General features: G+C 36.4%; 1 long non-coding RNA gene across 1 annotated transcript; it reads left to right on the top strand.

The window, feature by feature from the left end:
• Positions 1-5,331: 5,331 nt before the first annotated feature.
• Positions 5,332-5,963, top strand: LOC132098053 (uncharacterized). The gene is made up of 3 exons (XR_009422826.1): positions 5,332-5,415; positions 5,520-5,638; positions 5,772-5,963. It is a non-coding gene; the product is annotated as an uncharacterized LOC132098053 (long non-coding RNA).
• Positions 5,964-6,763: the final 800 nt, after the last annotated feature.

Raw genomic sequence — 6,763 nt, 5'->3', positions numbered from 1 at the left:
TCATGCTAAAATCATGCTAGAAACATGCTAGTCTCATGCTAGTCATGCTAGAAACATGCTAGCAACATGCTAATCATGTTAGAAACATGCTAGCAACATGCTAGTCGCATGCTAGAAACATGTTCGCAACATGTTAATCATGCTAAAATCATGCTAGCAACATGATAGTCGCATGCTAGTAATGCTAGCGACATGGCTAGTCACTTGCTACTTATGCTTGCGACATGCTAATCATGCTAGAAACATGCTAGTCACATGCTAATCATGATAGAAACATGCTAATCATGCTAGCAACATGTTAGTCGCATGCTAATCATGCTAGAAACATGCTAGAGACATGCTAGTAACTTGCTAATCATGGTAGCGACATGGCTAGTCACTTGTTAATTATGCTAGCGACATGCTAGATACCTTGTTAATCATGATAAGTACATGCCTGTCAACATGCTAGCAACTTTGCTAATCATGCTAATGACATGGTAGTCACTTGCTTGTAATGCTAGCAATATGTTAATCACTGTCTTTTTTAAACTTCTTAAACTTTTAAATCTTTTTAAACTTTTTAAACTTTTCACATTTTCAAACTTCTTAAACTTTCCAAACTTTTTCAAACTTTCTGGTCAGACTTTCTCAAGCCAACTTAAAGTTTGACGAACTTTTTTATGTAGTTATTCTTCTTTTTCTTATTCTCCTGACCCAAAATTTTACAACTGTAATTCCTCGTAGAGCTTTAACACTACAAACTCCAAACTCGGGTCAGACTTTCAGACTGTTTTGACTTGGTGTGCTATATCTTTTCAGACTCATTTGACTTTCAGTTTTCTTAAAAATTAATATTAAAAATCATAAAAACCCCATAGACTTACACTGCAGAGAGCTCAAATTGAGCCAAGACTACGGTGGCCCATTAGTGCACAAGCCAAAAATTCTAATCTAAACTCCCTGAAGCCCTAGACTCAATTAAACTACCATTCTATGTCTGTCTATCTATCTATCTATCTATCTATCTATCTATCTATCCGACTGTTTCTATCTATCTATCTATCTATCTATATATATATATATATATATATCTATCTATCTATCGATCTATCTATCTATCTATCTGACTGTTTCTATCTATCTATCTATCTGTTTCTATCTATCTATCTATCTATCTATCTATCTATCTATCTATCTATCTATCTATCTCAACATGCTAATGTTAGAAACATGCTAGTCGAATGCTAATCATGCTAGAAAACATGTTAACGACATGCTAGTCGCATGCTAGTCATGCTAGAAACATGCTAGCAACATGCTAGTCGCATGTTAGTCATGCTAGAAACATGCTAATCATGCTAGAAACATGCTAGCAACATGCTAATCATGCTTGAAACATGCTAGTCAGATGCTAATCATGCTAGAAATATACTAGCAACATGCTAGTCATGGTAACAAAATGCTAGAAACATACTAGTCGCATGCTAATGATGCTAGCAACATGCTAGTTGCATGCTAATCATGCTAGAAACATGATAGCAACATGCTAATCATGCTAAAATCATGCTAGAAACATGCTAGTCTCATGCTAGTCATGCTAGAAACATGCTAGCAACATGCTAATCATGTTAGAAACATGCTAGCAACATGCTAGTCGCATGCTAATCATGCTAGAAACATGTTCGCAACATGTTAATCATGCTAAAATCATGCTAGCAACATGATAGTCGCATGCTAGTAATGCTAGCGACATGGCTAGTCACTTGCTACTTATGCTTGCGACATGCTAGCAACATGCTAATCATGCTAGAAACATGCTAGTCACATGCTAATCATGATAGAAACATGCTAATCATGCTAGCAACATGTTAGTCACATGCTAATCATGCTAGAAACATGCTAGAGACATGTTAGTAACTTGCTAATCATGGTAGCGACATGGCTAGTCACTTGTTAATTATGCTAGCGACATGCTAGATACCTTGTTAATCATGATAAGTACATGCCTGTCAACATGCTAGCAACTTTGCTAATCATGCTAATGACATGGTAGTCACTTGCTTGTAATGCTAGCAATATGTTAATCACTGTCTTTTTTAAACTTCTTAAACTTTTAAATCTTTTTAAACTTTTTAAACTTTTCACATTTTCAAACTTCTTAAACTTTCCAAACTTTTTCAAACTTTCTGGTCAGGCTTTCTCAAGCCAACTTAAAGTTTGACGAACTTTTTTATGTAGTTATTCTTCTTTTTCTTATTCTTCTGACCCAAAATTTTATAACTGTAATTCCTCGTAGAGCTTTAACACTACAAACTCCAAACTCGGGTCAGACTTTCAGACTGTTTTGACTTGGTGTGCTATATCTTTTCAGACTCATTTGACTTTCAGTTTTCTTAAAAATTAATATTAAAAATCATAAAAACCCCATAGACTTACATTGCAGAGAGCTCAAATTGAGCCAAGACTACGGTGGCCCATTAGTGCACAAGCCAAAAATTCAAATCTAAACTCCCTGAAGCCCTAGACTCAATTAAACTACCATTCTATGTCTATCTATCTATCTATCTATCTATCTATCTATCTATCTATCTATCTATCTATCTGACTGTTTCTATCTATCTATCTATCTATCTATCTATCTATCTATCTATCTATCTATCTATCTATCTATCTATCTGTTTCTATCTATATATCTATCTATCTATCTGACTGTCTCTATCTATCTATCTATCTATCTATCTATCTATCTATCTATCTCAACATGCTAATGTTAGAAACATGCTAGTCGAATGCTAATCATGCTAGAAAACATGTTAACGACATGCTAGTCGCATGTTAGTCATGCTAGAAACATGCTAATCATGCTAGAAACATGCTAGCAACATGCTAATCATGCTTGAAACATGCTAGTCAAATGCTAATCATGCTAGAAATATACTAGCCACATGCTAGTCATGGTAACAAAATGCTAGAAACATACTAGTCGCATGCTAATGATGCTAGCAACATGCTAGTTGCATGCTAATCATGCTAGAAACATGCTAGCGACATGCTAATCATGCTAGAAACATACTAGTCACATGCTTATTATGCTAGAAACATGCTAACAACATGCTAGTCGAATGCTAATCATGCTAGAAATATACTAGCAACATGCTAGTCATGATAACAATATGCTAGCAACATGCTAGTCGCATGTTAGTCATGCTAGAAACATGCTATTCGCATGCTAATCATGCTAGAAACAGGCTAGCAACATGCTAGTTCGATGTTAATCATGCTAGAAACATGCTAGCAACATGTTAGTCATGCTAACAACATGCTAGTAACTTGCTAATCATGCTAGAAATATACTAGCAACATGCTAGTCATGATAACAATATGCTAGCAACATGCTAGTCGCATGTTAGTCATGCTAGAAACATGCTAGCAACATGCTAGTCATGCTAACAACATGCTAGTAACTTGCTAATCATGCTAGAAACATGCTAGCAACTTGCTAGCAGCATGTTAATCATGCTAGAAACATGCTAGAAACATGGTAGCGACATGCTAGTCATGCTAACAACATGCTATTCGCATGCTAATCATGCTAGAAACAGGCTAGCAACATGCTAGTTGCATGCTAGTCATGCTAGAAACATGGTAGCGACATGCTTGTCATGCTAACAACATGCTAGTGTAACTTGCTAATCATGCTAGAAACACGCTAGCAACATGCTAGCAGCATGTTAATCATGCTAGAAACATGCTAGCGACATGTTAGTCATGCTAACAACATGCTAGTAACTTGCTAATCATGCTAGAAACATGGTAGCAGGATGCTATGCTAGCGACATGTTAGCAACATGCTAATTATGCTAGCGAAATGCTTTTCAATGCTAGAAACATGCTAGCAACATGTTAGTCGCATGCATTCTTTCTGTCAAACTAATCTATCTATGTCACGGTTGGTAAACCGTGATCTCGGGGTGTTTACACTTTGTGGTGAATTCTGTGTGTTCCGCGTCTGCACTGATTAGTTGTGGGCGTCTCCGTTAATTGTATCAGCAACAGCTGCCACTCATTACTCATCCACTATATAATGGCTTGTCTCACGTCTTGTGTTTGGGAGATCGTTGTCTAATGTTCGATGTGGTTCCCTTGTTCGTTTGGCTCTCAGTGTTGTTTTGCATTTGGATGTCTGTGTTTTCCCTAGAACCTCATCCACTCTCCGCACGTTCACTCAGCCACTGACACTTACCTTCGGCTCTGTTCACCGCAGTTCCTGTGTCACTCTCTCCTGCTGCCTACACGTCGACGTCATCCGGATTACTCACCTTCTCTCCGCCCTCAACTGGATTCCTCACCTCTTCACCATCACGACGGATTATCGTTGTCTCATCGTCCCTGTTTGTTTGTGTGCTCAGATTCATATCATCTCATTAAACTTGTTAACTCGCATTTGCTTCCAGACTGTCCTTTCACCCACCGTCACAATCTATCATTCTTTCTTTTGAACTAATCTATATCATTCTTTCTAACTATTCTATCTGTCATTCTTTCCAACTAATATATCTTTCTTTATTTCACCTAATCTATCAATCTAAATTTAAACTATAAACTTCTTCAAACTTTCTGGTCAGGCTTTCTCAAGCCAACTTAAAGTTTGTCTCAACAAACTTTTTTTTCTAGTTATTAATTTAAGATCTCAAACTGCAAAAAGATAAATGGTAAGTTTATCCCCAAAATTTCTCACTCTGTCATTCTAAACCTGCATGACTTGCATTCATTTTCCAAACACAAATGAAGATATTTTGAATGAGATAATTTCCTTCCATCGACAGTCTACACGACTACAACTTTGAGAGATAATAAAACTAATCCAAATGAATCGAGCGGTTTAGTCAAAAATTTCTGAAGAGACTTGATCACTGTACAATGAACAGGATTACTTTTTTCACATTTAAACATTGATAAGGGAACATAAACAGAAAATTTGGACTAAACCACATGATACGTATGGATTACTTCTCTTTGTGGATTAGTTCTCTTCATGAAGTTTATAAAGTATTAAAGTGGTAGTTCAATGGACGTCATTCAAGGGACAGAAATCTTATATTGTATTAAAATATCTACAGTTCTCTTTGAAAGATAACAAAAGGCTGAGTAAACTGATGAAATGTTCTTTTTTAACGAACCCTGTAATAAAAGTATATGGCCATATGTCGCACCCAAGATGCGTGCTTATGCCAGGTTGTGAACAGAGCCACTGTGTGACTACACAATCAGCTGAGCAGAATGGTTCGTGAGAGAGATGTTGTCATGAAAATTTTATTTATTTATTTTATTTTATTTTTTCAGGAAGCCAAGTTCCTGGCTTCTCCCAAGACCTTCAAGGACCCAACTGACCTCTGAATCAGCTGTAAAGGAGGAAGAAACCGATTGTCTAAGGTGAGACTATATTTCATAATAAGAATATCTATATTCATGCTGTATCTATATTCTGTGTTAATGCATTTTTTTTTTTTGCTGATTTTGTCAAATCTGCTATTTAGAATGGACAGCGATATTGCATCAATTGGTCTCCTACTTCAATTGATTCCACCATCATCACAAGGCTGCAAGGGACCTGGAAAAATGTCATCCTGTCAAGCTGAAAAACATCTTCAAAAAGGTACATTTTGGAGATTTCTGTCACTACCTATTGTCTGCCTCAAAATATTGCCAGATGGGTTGTATATGAAAAACGAATATAAATAAAATTAGTTGGAGTGCTGACCTTGACTGTTACTGACCTTTATCTGCAGGCACTAACAAGAACAGCTTGATTGCAGAGAAGAGACCACACAGCCATACCTGCTCGCTGATGGGACCAACAAGGAAAATCATTCCTGGATGATACACAACTCAAATCTACAGGTCATATTTGTTCATGCCTAGGTAAATCTGATGTTGTTGTGTTTTATCAAGTACTTTGTTTCTGTGCAACACTTAATGAATGTAACTAATTAACCACTACACATCTGATATATCTTTTTAACGTTGCCACTTTGCCCATTTGTTCAGTAAATAGTGAAATGTATATATCTGTCTGAAGACTCTTGATTTTATGTCTAATCTTGTACATGAACACCATACAATATCATTTTTTTGTTTGCACTGAAAAGAGTACTTTATTAATTACACTTAAAACAACACCGGGGTGTTAAATACCCCAGAGTGTAAAAATATGGAGTGTTACACTTTACACTTGGAGTGTTACACTTTACACTTGGAGTGTATTTTTTCTACACTATAAGGTGCTAGATTAACGCTAAAAATTCAACACCACGAACAGTGTACTTTTAACACTAGACAGATTGGGACCATATATGATCTTTAGTAGTGTTAAAATTGACACTTTAAGTGTTGAATTGACACTCCATTTTTTACTGTGTGTAAATGAAAAAAGTAGTTTCTGTTCCATTCTCTGACATAAGGACATTCTGAGGAGACCAGAGGTTCATTCAGTCTGGTTCTTTTCTTCTAGTTGGGTGGAAGTCAATCCAAAGATCTTGTGATCATGATTACTATCATGGGTTTACATGTGATGGTCATGCTGTGAATCTCTTTGACCATCAATCTTGATTACTTGCCCCAAATTTGACAATCTCTTTTCTGAATTGGAATTGTCAATAATTGTTCTTTTGTTCTAATGCATAAAGCTGTTTAAGCTGCTAGTTAGTGGACTTCCTTCCGACTTGTGGTGCTAGGAATTGATTTACAACATCCTGTTGTCTTGAGCCTTTCTGTGGAATTT

Source organism: Carassius carassius, chromosome 2 (assembly GCF_963082965.1).
Source record: "Carassius carassius chromosome 2, fCarCar2.1, whole genome shotgun sequence".
Taxonomy (NCBI): Eukaryota; Metazoa; Chordata; class Actinopteri; order Cypriniformes; family Cyprinidae; genus Carassius; species Carassius carassius.
Note: the sequence above shows the minus strand (reverse complement) of the source record. Positions and strands in the feature narration are given on the sequence as shown.